This window comes from Myodes glareolus, chromosome 21 (genome assembly GCF_982192425.1).
Source record: "Myodes glareolus chromosome 21, mMyoGla1.1, whole genome shotgun sequence".
In the NCBI taxonomy this organism is placed as follows: domain Eukaryota; kingdom Metazoa; phylum Chordata; class Mammalia; order Rodentia; family Cricetidae; genus Myodes; species Myodes glareolus.
This window is the reverse complement of record NC_142046.1, coordinates 22,130,963-22,147,289: the sequence shown is the minus strand read 5'-3', so window position 1 is coordinate 22,147,289 and position 16,327 is coordinate 22,130,963.

Genomic DNA, 16,327 nt, shown 5'->3' with positions numbered 1-16,327 from the left:
AAGAGATGTATAGCCTGCTTTCTTTCCAGAAGGCAGGACTGGAGGTGGCTAAGAGCCTGGGTGACCCCTGCACTATCTGTAGATCCAACCATACATAGATCTCTAAAGCTCGCACAAGCAGTCCTGGATGTGACTAATAATTCTGTATGGCTTCTGAGCTATCTGTACAGTCAGGGGTTCCCCCAAGCAGGATCACAGATAGCTAACAGGCTAGGTGACCTCTGAGCTATCTTGATGACAGAGACCATCCAATTCCTCCCCCTAGGCTGTTAAGATAACACGTACAAGCCTATCTTAAGGACCATCTTCACGGAAGAAGTGACATGCGCTTTTGAGAAGTGTTTACTTGAAGTTATACCTCCTCATGTGCACATGAAATCATGCTACACCAGGAGATAAACTGCCCAGTGTCAGACTCTGGAAGACTGAATCAACACCAGGTACTGAGTCAGACTTCCTTCTTGCCTCAAGCAGATTGTTGTTCTATTGACTGTGTCATTTTCAGAGACCCACACTCAGGAGGATAGGAAGGAGTGCTGAGTAAAGCTGTCTTCTGAACATAACTTGCCTGTTGCTTTTATGAACTCACAGCATTATTGGTTACCTGTCCAAGACCTGTATAAGATGAACTAAGCTAAAAATTCCAGTATGAAGGGAGGAGGGATTTCTGAGTTTACACCCTTAGCTGAGAAGCTATAGGATATTTGTTTAGGAGTATGGCTACAAGTGGGTTCCCCATGCCTTAATAGATGACTTCATGCCCATATACATATGGGCAACACTAATCATACTCAACTGGGCTTAAATAAATAATCATAAAATGAGGGTGTAAAGTTGGAGTGAGATTTGACAGAAAGTCCTGGGGGAGGAGCCTTGCAGAGAGCAGTGACAGATATATATGATCAAACTATACTGCATACAAATATGAAAATTTCAAAGAACAAATTAAAAAGAAGAAAATCTCAACTGTTAACTAAAGGGAAAGAACACAAGAATTTATGAAAATGCATCATCAATAAAGGTCATGAAGTTGAACATTCTTATGGGTATATGTGCATGTTTATGAATATGTGTAAACTGTATGTGTAGGATAGGTACACATCATATATTTACATTGTGAAAAAGTATACATGTTCATGATGTATGTTCATGCTATGTGTATATAGTGTGCTATGGCACATATGCTTGTTTCTATGTCTGTCTGTATGTGTTACATACAGTATTTATGCATGTGTATGTGTGAATATGTGTTTGCTTTTGCTTTTGGCTGCATGTGAGAGAATAATGTGTGTGTAGAAGTTGTATCTTTCTCTTTTTCCTTAGCAATTGCTTAGAAGTCCTCAGTCTTTGGCCCTCTCACAAGCAGAAAAAGTGGCAGAGCAAACTCCTGTTTCTTACTCTACTTCTAGAGTACCCGGTACCTGCGTGGGCATTTCTTAATAAGAGGCACAGAATCTGTACTCTCCTTGGAAGGCAGGAAGGACAGAGAGAGACTTTGATGGATAGCTTTCCCAGATGAGGGAGACTGAAACTCTGAGATCCCTGCCTCCATCTGGGTGTTGCTCTGATGAGATAATTTTTCTCATTAGCCTCCACGACTCTTTGCTGATACACAGATCTGTTTATGCTTACCCAAGACTCTAAAAATGTATCCTTAACATTCATTCTTTGCCTTTCAAAGAAGAAAACTCAGAGTCAGGCAGCAACTGGCATCTCTTCATTTAAGTAGGCAAGATGCCATACTCTGTAAGCCCCTAGTAGTCCTGAAGTGAGAAGATTGAGTTCTTGTGCACAAAGCTCTCAACAAATATAGATAAAGTGTTAGAGTACGCAGGCTAGATTTTTAAGGAATTACTGGGAACAGGGTCAGAAGTCAACTATTCCTAATTCTGGTTCACATATTTAGCTTGCAGCAAAAAAAAAATAGCGGCTAACTATGGATCTTTAAACCTGCTGTCTTTTTCTGGCCCCGTCCTTCTCCAGAGCTATTTCTCTGGTGAAAATTCATAGCCGTTATTTAAAGATGTCTTCACCAACAAAACTCCTATCCCTTTCATTAAAATAAACCTGTTTCAAGAACATACTATTCTTTTTAGTACTTACTACATTAAATTATATCTATTGTTTAAGTTTTTTACCCTGACAGGCTGCGGACACTATAAGGTTAAAGTTTGTCGTTTTATCCTTTATTTCTCAGCAAATGTAGTGGCATTTCAAATCTATTTTAATACATACAGACTGCCTGAAGATCTGAGAGCAAAACAGTCCCACTAATCAACCTTATAGACCACGTTATGGTAATGCACACCTTTAATTCCCAGTAGCCACAATAACACACACATTTAATCCCAGTAGCCACAGTGACACACACCTTTAATCCCAGTAGCCACAATGACATGCACCTTTAATCCCAGTGGTGCACACTTTAAATCCAAGCCCTAGAGAGGAATATAAGATGAGGGGGGAGATAGTTCTCAGACAGACACAGTCTCCTGTGAGGATTCCTGAGTAAAGTTTGCCCTTTCAGACTGAGATCAAGGTAAGAGTCAGTGGCTGTCTGTTTTGCTTTTCGGATCTTCAGGTTGAACCCCAATTTCTGACCCTAAGTTTTTATTAATCGTGCTTCAAGCATTAATACAATATTTGATACACAGTAAGGATTCGATAAATGCTTGTTGGCTTGTTGGAATGTGATAGCATTCAAGACTAAGAAGCACCTGGAATGCTTTATGGAATTGAGTTTTAAGAAGAAAGGTGAAAAATTCTTCCCACGGGAGAAAGTTGATGTGCCAAGGCTTTTAGTACATACTTGTGAACAATTGTAAAATTATGGGAAAGTCATTGCTGAACTGCACTGATGATATTACGTAAGTCAATATAATAAATCTTTATAATGAATGGTCATCCTATGGTACTGTTCCTCTACAGAACCCTGACTACCTGATTCTGTGTTTTAAAAAGAAATCGAGTACCATTTTGAAAGTGAAATTAAACTCAAAAATCTTTAATGAGTCCAACAGGGACATAGTACTGGGATATAGAGGAAAAGGAAAGGGAATTTTAAAATTCCTTAGACTACCCCGTCTCTGCCCTCCTTTCTGCTGAATATAGGAAGAGGTCTGGATTACAGTCAACATTAACCTAAAACACACACACACACACACACACACACACACACACACAAAGATTTGGACTCGAGGCAAAGGAGTACTGTTATCCTTTCCACTACGGAATAATTTTCACACTGAAGGTATCTTAAAATAGGAACTAGGTGACTTGGGTTATACAGTTTTGAGTGAAATTGAATGTTAAGAGATATATTGTTTTGTTTCTTGAAATTGTCTCTTCCTAAGTATTTTACCAGACTCTGAAGATACAGTTCACAGTCTAGTAGACACATTTCTGACAGACACATTTGATTTAAAAGAGTGAATTTTCAAAAATGACTGTTCTCTGGAATTTTTATGAACTTTTAGGACAAGTGACAGAATCTGAGATGACAACGGAGAAGTGAGCCCATCCACACAACTGCCCTGGGCACTTTCTACATGAGGAGACCCCTCTGAAGTCAGTAAAAGTTGTCAGTGCTGCTATTGACTCATGCTTTGTAAAACCCTGGTAAAATATGACTCAGAGCTAGTGGTTTATATTTTATGCTTTCTTCAAAGGTCTTATGTCAGATATAAAAGAAAGAATTTAAACAAGGGCCCGAGACATCTTGCTTAGTATTTCTGTAGCTTCAGGGTTTTGCAACACCGATTTTAAGAAAAAAGATATTGAGTTAAAAGAATTGATTTTACCATAATGTTAAATTTTAGACCTCATGAAATTTGCTGTTTATTCATTTTATTTCTTTTATTTTGGTGTGCTTATGTCATCATGAAAGACTTTAGAAAAAGTATGTACCGTGAAAAGACGTTGTCATCAATGACTAAAGTCTATGAGGAAATGATTTTGTGTGTAGGTAAAGCCTGTGAGAGATGTAGGTTGCTAGAGTAAGACAGCCATCCTGAGACACACTTCCTCTCTGTCTACCTCCTATGAAACAACACTCAGAATATCCCCGTGGCAGATTTCTCCATTGCTGCTCTTGCATCCACACACTCCAGACACTGCCCTCATCTGGAAGTTGGGCTCTGGCAATCACATAGCAAGAGTAGACCATGAATCAAATACAAGGCTGTCTAGAACAGGCTTATTTTCTTCATCTTTACTTTTGAATAATAAGCGAGTTTGTATGGTTACAAGGAGCTGCAGGATCTGAATAATTAGTTGACCCTTAGTACTTTGTCTTTCGATGTCTTGTTATTGCAGCTTTCTTAACATCATTTCTATAAGCTGATAGTTTAAAAAGTAATAAATTGCTACAGTTGTCATCATTACCCTCTATCTCACACTTAGTTTTATCTTATCTTAATTAGCTTTATTTATTTTAATCACCTGTCTTTTTCTCTGATATCTTGAATTAAAAGTTTTTAAATATGTCTTTTTAATTTTTCTTACTAAAATTCCATGATGTATCCTACATGTTTATAACATGTGCAAATAGCAAAACAAAGCAAAATTCTTAAAACTAGGAACAGTTATATCAAGTTATTCTTTTAAAAAATCTGTAATATATCTGAAGATGGAATATAGTATCACTAGAAAGAAAATCAAGACCACGAATGAATCTTTAAAACATGAAAGCTAATTAAAAGCAATAAGAAATTAATATAAAGTGTATAGCTCAAATTATTTGACTTCCAGAAAGCGGTTTTAGTGACTCAGGGCCACTGACTCCTTTTCCAGAGAACCCAGGTTCAGCACCCGCAGTGTGGCTTCTAAGAGTCTGTAACACAAAAAGGAATCTGGTGTCATCTTCTGACATACATTCAGACAAATGCTCATAAAAACAAAATAAATACATCAAATCTTAAAAAAAGGAGTTATATGTAGTTCAGCTAATCTATGAAAACAGAAAGCAACTCAGTCGTTGTTTATAACCAGAGGTGAAAATTCCCTTGACTTTTAGAAGACAAGGGAATTTTCGAAGAATAATTAAATATTCACGCCTTAATTTTAATCAAGGTGATTCTACATATATACACACATTTGTCAAAATTCATTGTATAATACAATTCAAAATGATAGGAATATTTAATTATACTTAAAGTATACATAAATAAAAATTAATCCTTTACACTGATTTATTTTTAAGGCCAAAGAGCTTTGCAAAGGATATGGAACCACAAAAGACCTAGAGAGCCAGGGCACTCCTAAGCAAACAGAGCAATGCTGGAAAGATTATCATGCCTGATTTCAAGATATATTTCAGCAATATAGTAACTGAGACATGGTAGGGCACAATAACAGATACAGTGCATATAGAGACAAAGTATTTGATTTTCAAAGAGATTAAGGCTTTGCCTAGTGATGTCACAAATCTTAGCTAAATGAATTTTATTACTATTATTTACTGCTCTGAGGGTGTCTGGCCCAGTATATGTACTGAGGTCAGTAGATAACCTTGTAGAATTGGTTCTTTCCTTCTACTTTTACGTGAGTTCTGTGAACCAAAGCCTGGTGACCAGTTTATGTGACCAGTGGTTTTACCTGCTAAGTTACTGCATCAGCCCTTAAGATTCTTTTAATTCAATGATTTCTCATTGGTTCACGATATTTCTGAAACACGTGGTGGTAAAGACATCCTTCAGAATGAGCTTCCTCATATATTTAACCTATGCTTCTTAAATTCCATAGGAATAAAACTACAAGCAGCAAAATAATGTTTGTAGTCCCATGTACTTGAGAGGCTGAGGCAGGGAGATTGATGAGCCTAGAAGACAAAGAACACTCTGGTCAACATGGTAAAGCTCCGTCTCAAAGTTAAAGTCAGAAAGATAGATATGGAGAATTAATAAGGCAGAAATTTAGAAACTGAAATAAAAATATGTATCACCTAAGCACTTCGATATATGAATTGGAGATTAGTTTTTTTTGCTGTTTCACTTTCAAAAAAAGTACATTGTCTATAATGTCTAAATCATTCAGATAAGGGTAAATATATTAGTAAACAGAACACATCCTTATAACCGTTACTCAGACTAAACAGAGAGCAACATCAACATTATAGATGTCTCTTTGTATGCTTTTAGACTAAATGTGACTCCACCACAACACACAACAAATTGAAAACTGCTCCATATAAGAAATTTATTTCTAACATTTCATCTTGCCAATATGTAAATAATGGAAGAAACATGAATATTAGTTAGTTGAAACGGAAACGATATATGATAGAATCTGAAATTCACAAAAATATTTTAGTATAACTTTTATTACTTAAAACAATTTTTAATTTAAATGTATTTTGATCATATTCTTTCCCCTCCCAAGTCCTTCCAGATCCTCTCCTTCTCCCTAACCACCCAATTTTAAATTCTTTTTCAAAACGCAAACAGAAACCCAATACAACACTCCCCAAAAAAGAAAAAAAATCACTCAACTGTAATCAAATAAAAGCACACACACACACACACACACACACACACACACACACAATGGGGGGAGCCCATTACTGTTGGTCAACTACTCCTGAACATGAGCCCTGCCTGGCATGGTTGGCATACTCTATGTCGTTCCACTGGAGAAAACTGGTTTTCCCTCTCCCAGCAGGTACAAAGGACATTGTAATTATTAACCTTTACCCTAGTGTCTAAGTTTTCATTCATTCACCCATTCATTCATTCGTTGCTGCTTACTTAGTAGTAGCCGTGAACTGAAACAACCTAGCTGTCCCTCCACAGAAGAATGGGTGAAGAGAATGTGGTATATTCATACAATGAAGTATTACTCAGCCATTAAAATATGATATCAAATTTTCAGGCAAATGAATAGAAACTAGAAAAAGAAATCATCCAGAGTGAGGTATCCCAGACCCAGAAAGACAAATATGGTAAGTGCCTTGCCCAATCATGATCATAAAAAAATGCTTTCTTTAAAAATTTCACCCAAACCCTTTGGCATATTATCTAGAACACAATGGAAGCTAATAAACCTTTGCTAGAAGGATGGAAGTGGGGAGAGAAAAAGAGGATGCAAGTGCAGGAAGAACCATATTTTAACTTAGTCTGGTTAAATTTATGTACCTACAGACAAAAAGGGTTGGTTAAAAAGTCCAGTAAGAAAATATCATTAATATTTTTTCATATATCTTTCAACCACCTCTGAAAATTCACCAAGGCAATAAATTAAATACTGGGTTTGGATTTTTAAAAACCCATAATTATAAATATCAGACATTAAGAGAGTTCTGCAAAACATATTCCTGTCTGTTGTTGCCTCTGCCGAATCTAAATGAAGAAGAAGGAAGATGGTCAGGTTGCTCCGTGTTTGCCCTGCCCTCCCCTGAGTACTTGACTTTGGGGACAGGAACAGGCTGTGATTATTGAGTGCACATGGCAGCTTGGCTGAAGGATGATCAATGGACTTCACCTCAGAAGCCTTGTCTGGATGAAAGAAGATAATTCTCCCCAAGATAATGGCACGCTTGAGCTGGACTTAACGGTATTAGAATGTGAGAAAAGAGGACATCTTTCTAAGGGGGGGGGGGGGGGAGGGACCATTCTCTTAGCCTGAGTCTGATAGTTGACAACATAGGAGTTTGCATTTTCAAACGATCTTCTCTGGTTTAGATTTTTATCAATATTCTTTGTATCTTTTCTTAGAAAGTAGCCAGAAATTGCCTTCTTTTCTCCAAGACAGAATAACCGAACATTACGAAGGGTTTCTGCCAGGAATATGGAGACTCAGATAAGAAATCTCATCCTTTGCTAGTGATAAATAAGCTATTAAAAACCAAGGCAACATTTGGAATGCCTGAAATGTACAGATTATGCAGACATCTCATCTGGAAGACCTTCCCTGTTGTTTACCCACAATACTGAATCTTCTCTGCTTATATTTTCATTTAGAGATCTTTCTTTTTCCTGTACTAAAGTGCTTCATGTGGGAGACTGAAAAGTTGCCAGGGTTAGTTCACCTGGCTGAGATATCGATTGTGCTTATTGGAGCAATACCAGTGGGGTATAATAGTAGGAAAATTAATTTGGGGGCAGCCTAAACCCTTGATTCCTTTCTTAGTTTAATGACGACTGTAATTTCTTTTTCTATAAATTTTGGGACTGATATGAGAGCCCTCACATTCTAGGTTATAGGAGCTTTTTGTCTTCTATAATCTAGATATCAGACCCTGGAGTTTATCAAACTTGAGTGGAGCCTCTTCTGTGTAATAAGCCCAGAACAGTGAAATGAGAGGATGCAAAGGTTTATAGGAAGTGAAAATCACTATGTTATATTTGATTACATTTGTCTGACCTTGAACAATCTTAGGAGCTAGGGTAGTCATTTCTGTTAAGTAATTCATTTAAAATTGCTTAATTAAGAAAGAAATTTTCATTGAATCCTCTAGATTAATTTGCACTTCTACTTAGGAGCATCAACATTTATAATCAATTTAAAGAGGAAATGAGCCCAGATTATTTTAGAGTTCACAATGAAACCTAATTGGATTCATTTAGACTGAAATTGGAAATATAAGGAAATCTGATATATTTTTAATTCCCTACATCTTAGGGGCAATAATGGACATTTTATCTTTGTGAGGCAATGGCTTTTGGAGTTGAAATAGTCAAAACTGGATTTGCCAACAAAATGGACATTTTCCCATGTTTTACTCTTTAGGAAGCACTCAGCAGAGTTAACTTACAGAAAACCCCAGGTAGGCTTGGATTACATGGTCAAGAAGGTGAGGAGGGGGAGAAGAGGTTGCTTGGGATAGGCAAGGTCTGCTTTTCTCAGACTCTGTATGTTCTATTCAGTTTCTTCCCTCCTGAAGAGGTATTTTAAACAATGCTGTCAGAAATCTCTGAATCATAAGGAGTAATTTAAAGAGGAACAAAGCTGAAGCAGAAGAAACATCTTTGAGTTTATTTGTTTAATCCCAGGATTTAGTCTGTTTTCTCCTTCTACGATGTCCTGGAAAGTTTATAAAGGAAAGGCATTTACTTAACTCTTGGGTCTTGAAATAAGGAAGTCTGCCATCTGGAGAGGTCTTCTCGCTGTCTCATAACGCAGCAGAGGGTACCACAAACAGAACAATCATGTTAGCTCAAATCTCTCCTGCTCTTCCTATAAAGCTATTACTGCTGTCCACGGAGTTCCCATCTGCATGATTCTAAGTCCATCCCCATGGCCCCACCTCCCGTTCACAATAACAATAACTTTAAAGGATTAGTTTCAAATAATCACTGAGTCAGAAATTGTGAAATTCTGACTTAAGAGAGCAGTAATAGAAATAGAGCTGAGGTTGACTTTTAGAGCTGTCAAAAGTCCTTGGTGTGCTATTGGGGGAAGACGGGGGTGGGGGGAAGACCAGTGAGCACACGGAAGGAAAAAGCAGGATGACTAACAAAGCTCTGCTTTGGGTTTCATCTACCCGCTGACATTATACGGGGCACAGAGGTCTCTGTGCTCACAGATTAGTACTAGAGAAATCTGGAATGTTAATCTCATAAGGTTATTCATTTAAGGGAAGGCATGTAGACCTATTATCTGCCCAGAATGCTGAAAACATACATGCTTTCTGGCCTGGTGATCTTTGAGCTGTGTGGCCAGTGACCATATCAGAGTCTCCCCAAGACTCTTATCAGAATCTTGTTTATCTCTAACTATGGAATCCATCTCTATAGAATGTGTCAATGTACTTTACAATTTCAATGTAGTTTCAATGCAGTCACACCTGATTTTTATTTTGTTTACTTAGTTCCTCAGAAGAAGAGATGTATGTATGCTTAGTCGTGCACGTGGGACTGGGCTAATTATCACCAGAAAAGTTCTCATCAAAATGTGCTGTGCTTAAATATGTCTAAAATAAACCATTCTGTGCCAGAAGTTTGAACCAATGCCAGTTATCCAATTGTGTTGATCTGAACTGCTTTCTTGTGTGCCGCAAATCATCTCTCCTCAACCTTGTAAATGTCTGAAGAAAAAGACCCCTCACCCCGTGTCATGTATCCATGCCTCCAAGTTTGTGTGGAACAAGCTTATACAGCTGGTCCTGTTCTTTAATAAGTAACAGGCCACAGTTCAATAGATAAGCATATTATCCTAGTAAAAGTGAATGGCAGCCTCATTAAGAACTCAAGGAAAGAAAACGGTGAATGGCCAGTTGTAGATGTAATATACTGGTGATTATAATTTGTTCATTCATTCTTCTCCAAATCTTTATTCAATCTCCTTTTATATTTTAAGTGTTGGTGATTTAACCTGAAGCCCTGTGGATGCTTCTCAAGTTCCCTACCCTGGCCACAAAGTTGAATGCCCAGTACTTTCTGAGTTTTATCCCCATACCTGATGTACTTTGTATTTTTCGGCACACTACTGCAGTTTCCCAGGCTGAGTTTAAACGTACATTTCTCTTTCCCCAGCCTCTCAAGTAGCTAATTGTGGAGCTTCATCATCTGGATCAGTCAATTAATTCTTGTGATTGAGGTTCCCCTGACCATCTAATTCAATCCTTCAAATTCTTTTCTTGATTCATCCGTGAAGCCCTTTTCCTTGCTCTGCTTTTCTTTAATAATAGCAAATGTCACCATGTATCTTAAACTAAAAGTAATTAATTTATTCGACATTTTTATTCACCATTACTCACTCTCTGCTTAGAATAAACTCCTGGGGCTATGATCTTTGTCTTGCTTCTCTACAGACTCTGACAGTGTTTGCCTCTCCCCATAACTGCAGGGATACCAGAATCAGCTTTGGGAGCTGTGAACTCTCTGAGATAGAGAGACCCAGATAGCCTGTTGCAGACTCACAGATATATTCTTGGTTAGGTACCTCCTCATATTCGTAAGACTGAAGAAAAATAAATGTGGTCTGTGATACAATCTCTGAACTATAAGCACTTATAACTGAACTTACAATTGTGCAAGTGGTAGGTGGGCGAATGAGTGTAGATTAATGTCACTTGTTATATAGTACACATGTTGAGGATGCCCAGAAAAAAGTGAGTCATATGATCCTGAGAGTCAAGAAAGGTCAAGACCATAGTTACACACTTGCATCAAAACCAGTGGAACCATCATGTTTAGAGTACTATTAATTTCTTTTATGGAAATGATTTGGCTGAGATAAGAACAGGACTCAGAGAGTGAAGAAATGACTGTGGCTAAGAGTACTCTGATGCTTTTTCAAAGGACTTGAGTTTGATTCCCAGTGATCACAATGGGCAACTCATGACTCTGTGTGTGTGTGTGTGTGTGTGTGTGTGTGTGTGTGTGTGTGTGTGTGTGTATAAGGGGAGGGAAGGAAACAGAAAGAGAGGACAACCATTGAAAATTGCCTCTATGTCTCTCTCCAGGACATGTGTCTTGGGACTGAACTTGTGAGGGTAGCAGCACTTTTACATGACATTATATGTTCTTCTTAGTGTCCCAGTTGAAAACGATATTCATTTGGAATCCACAGTTAAAACCAGTGGATGTCAGAAGTTCTCACTCTTACCATTCTATGCCCAAACCACCATGTGAGCTCTTATATTTTATACCCAAATTCAAAGGTGTTGAAAGAATTTTCCAAGGTTGATATGTACACACAGGAGTGAAAGAAATCTGCTTAGTTCTTTACCTTGTTTAGGAGAAAAAAACTGTTGCGTCCAAGAGACACAAATAAATATAGGAGGTAGAGAGAGGATAATACTTGTGAATTCAGCACTTACCAGAAAGTAGTTTCCTGCTACTGAAGAGGACTGAAGTGATGAAAGCCCATATAACACATGTAAAAACACTTCAGTGACATAATTGAAGTCAATGTGCCAGACATAGAAAACAGTGAAGAGGCCTAATGCTGTCTATTAGCCAGGTTCATAAGTTCTAGTTCAGGTTGCTCAAAAAGAAGGTAAAATAGGAATCACTGTAGGCAATTTTTAAGTCTACTAAGTGTGTAGACTTCAAATTACATTATTTAATCAATCCATCATTATTTAAAACTATGTTGTTCTTTTGGCTTTGGTTAGAAAATTAAAGTAGTAAAATTCTAATTTCAAATCTAAAAGTAACATCAGAAATTGTTACTATGGTTTTTCTCTGGTATCTCCACTCTATTTTTGGTGATATGAAAGCAAAAGACTGTATTGAGGTGAAAAGAGCTGTTGTAAATGAGGGCAACAAGACACAGTGAGATTACAAAATTGATGTTTACAATTTACTCATTTTCTATAGGTCTATACATTTTCTCTTTAAATTGATAACAATAAATTGATAAAGATATTGGGTTGATAAAATACCTATAACAATCCACTTTAATTATTTATCTTGACACAATCTAGAATCACATAGGTGGAAAAAAAATCTCAAATAAGACATTTCCTGGATCAGGTAGGTCTGTGGAGCTATCTTGGGAATCACCTTCACTTCCTTAACTGGTATAGGAAGACCCAACCTGAAAGTAAGTTGGTTGCATTCCTTAATTTGGGCACTGGAATTAATAAGAATACAGAAACCATTAGGTGGTGGCTGCACCCACCTTTAATCCCAGCACTCAAGAGGCAGAGATAGCTAGATCTTTGTGAGTTTGAGACCAGAGTGAGTTCCAGGACAGCCAGAGCCATACAGAGAAACTCTGTATTAAAAACCAAAACACAAACAAATAAAACCACAAAAAACAAAAAACAGCAAAAATGGGAAAAAAAGAAAAGAAAGAAAGAAAGAAAGACTATAGAACACAGAACAGCTACTTGTATACCCTTGACAGAAGATTGAGTGCTTGACTATTCAGGGAGGGTCTTCCTCTTGACCTGGTTATCTCAAAAACAGCTTTTGAAGAGAGGGACACACTCTTGTGAAGGAGCAAGGGAACACCCACCTAGTCAGCCAGATGAGCTGAATCAACACTGCAGATTAAGCAGTGACAGATACTGAAAGAGCCCAACCCCAGTCTCCAACTTAAGTTGTTTTTATGATCAACAAGGCCAGGGCAAAACAGGATACCTGCGGGCGGCAGAAGCAGTCTTGAGACCGGCTACACCTACCAAGGGGATAAAAACAGGATATCTATGGGTGGCAGAAGCAGTCTTGAGAAAAACACCCAGTCCTTTACGTATTGAAACCCAAGGGGGCAGAAACTGGCTGAAACTGGCTTAATCTAGACTTGTTTTTGTCCTGATGTTGACCTACCCCATATCTTAATTTGAGTTGACCAATGGTGTTGCTGTTGCTATGCTTCCCCATTATGTAATGCTGAGACCCTATAAATGCTTGCTGGAAAAATACAAGGGGGGCTCAGTCTCACTGGAGTACTGAGTCACCCATTGGTACCTTTGACAATAAAGACTCCTCTTGCTGTTTGCATCCATTGGTGTGGCTTTTTGAGTCTGGGGGAATCCTTCCTGAACCCTAGAAATTAGGGTCTTTCAATACCACAACCAGATCATACTGGTGAAGATTTCAGATAAGAGGAGTACTCGTCCATTACTGGTAGGACTGCAAACTTTTATAGCTAATATAGAAAGCAGGTAGAAGTTCTTCAGGAAACTGAAAATATATATACCTCAAGATATGTCTCATCGATTAATGACTTGATGTCTCAAGTATTGAAACAAGTAACGGTTCAAATTGTCCTTTGTATCATATTAATATAGTCTTTTGTCTTCTTCCCCCTTTCTGTATTGGGGTATGAAAGTGTATGGAAAGCAAACATGGGTGAATTCAGCATGCAGTTTTCACTGAGTTGCCCTACTGTTACTATCCTATGTCTTAGTGATATTTTTCTTATCTCTGTTCCTTCTACTTAACATTTTTCTAATCCTCATGCCCCTACCCTGGTAAATGGTATACTTGTCAAAGTTGGTCCCTGACGAAGATCCAGCCATACCACTCTTGAGTAGATACCTAAAGACTCTACACTTACTACAGAGACACTGTTCAACCATGTTCATTGCTTCTCAATTCATAGTAACCAAAATTTGAAACAGTATGGATGTCCAACAACAGATGAATGGATGAATAATGAAATCATTATACATTTTTAAAATAAAATATTACTCAGCTGTTAAAAAATTCACAGGTAAATGAATGGAACTAGAAAAATTATCCTGGGTGAGGTAACCAAGACTCAAAAGACAAATATGGTGTATGTCTGCTTATGTACAGATGCTAACTGATAAGTCTTGGGTAAGCATACTACAATCTGTATAACCACAGAGGTTAGGTTTAGAGAAAGGGATTTATAGTACATAAGGATCTCCCAGGGAAGGATCAATAGAATATATACTTACAGATGGAGCTAGAGAGGAGATTGGAATGGGGGCATCAAACAAGGAGGGGGAGGAAAAGAGATCGGTAAGGGGCACTATGGAGAGGGACATGTAAAATTAAAGACCTTTTGAGAGATGGTAGTGAAACCTATTACAGTGGACACTTATTACCACACACACACACTAAATCAAAATGGACTCGATGAACATCAGGAGAAACAAAGCCCCAACTAGACCTCTTTTGACACCCAGTAAAACATCCAGTGCCTAGAACAGATTACATATAACTGAATTATTGACCAGAAGAGCCTCATGGAAATGCCCAAACAACTCAGCTTATTGTCATGGCTACTGGTTGCTCCCCACAAGCTGATGGTTAGGCCCTAATGCTGAAGATAACCCCCACATATCTCATTGAACACGGGAAATCAAGTTTGTGTCTAACTAAAGCTTTGATCCCTACTTATTTGTGTTCAAAGTACTGGAAGGTATTTTGCACACTACCAGATGAGAGTCGTAAACAACAACCCAGCTACAAACCCTTCAGTATACAATGGTAACCATTCTGCATGATCTACTGATACAATAGTGCCATAAAATCATGGAAGTAAGCAACTAAATATAATTGTCCTTGAGGCCTATCCTAAGAGATGGAATCCATGCATGACACTGCTCAAGTGGCCAGGAATCTGAGACTAGGTCAGAGACCTAGGGAAAAAACAAATACTGTTGTTCTGCTAAAGGAACATGGCTGTGGGACAATGGTCTGTACCCTATCACTTGTATTTTAATAAAATGCTGATTGCCCAGTAGCCAGGCAAAAAGTAGAGGCAGGATGGCCAGAATAGGAGAATTCTGAAAAGAGGAAAGAGTCAGTCTTCAGTCATCACCCAGATAGAGAGGAAGAAAGATGAGAATGCCTCTCCGATAAAGATACCAGGCCTCGTGACTAACACAGACACGAATTATGGGTTACTATAAGATGTAAGAATTAGCTAATAAGAAGCCTGAGCTAATAGGCCAACCAGTTTATGATTAATGTCAACCTCTGTGTGTCTTCTTTGGGACTGAATGACTGGGGAACTGGGGAGGACAGAAACCTCTGTCAACATAACATAGCAATAAAAAGATTCCTAATAAAATTCTTCTAGACTCAAAAATCAGAATCTTACTCAGCCATCATCAGAGAAACTTCCTCCTGCAGGATGGGAACTGATGTAGAGTCCCACAACTGAATAATGTTCAGAGTGTGAGATCTTGAAATACTGAGTTATAAATGAGATGTCTTCATCAAACCACTGCTCAGGGAGCACTGTGGAAGAGAAGGCAGGAAGATTGTAAGAGCCAGTGGGAATAGAAGATACTAGACAAGGTCTTTTAGACACAAAGGGACTGAAGCACGTATGAACTCGCAGAAATTGTCACAGCTTTCACTGGGCCTGTACAGGTTTAAGCCAGATAGGGTCTCAGGACTGAGAGAAGAAGTGTACACATGCCTGCAACCCTAACCCAGCGCTTTCTCCAATTGATAACTACTCACAAAGGAACAGTTTTCTTCAATGGAATCTCACTGAGTGCACGAAGCACACTTAAGGGCAAATCCCATGCCCAGCAGTAGATAGTCAATGTAAAACAAACCCAATGCTAATTTTATAGATGTTTTATCTCATAATGCTTTGTTTGAACAATTTTTACCTTTCTTGTCTTTTGATTATTTATGAAAACAGTAAAATTCATAGCAATAAGTGCCTACATAAAAAAGTAGAGAAATCTCACACTAGAGATTTAACAACACATCTAAAAGATCTAGAACAGAAAGAAGCAGAGACACCTAGGAGGAGTAGATGACAGGAAATAATCAAATCGAGGATATGATATCAATAAAATAAAAACAAAGAAAACAATACAAAGAATTGATTAAATAAAGAGCTGGTTCTTTGAGAAAATCAACAAGATAGACAAACCCTTATCCAAACTAATCAAAAGACAGTGAGAAAACATCCAAATTAACAAAATCAGAAATTAAAAGTGGGA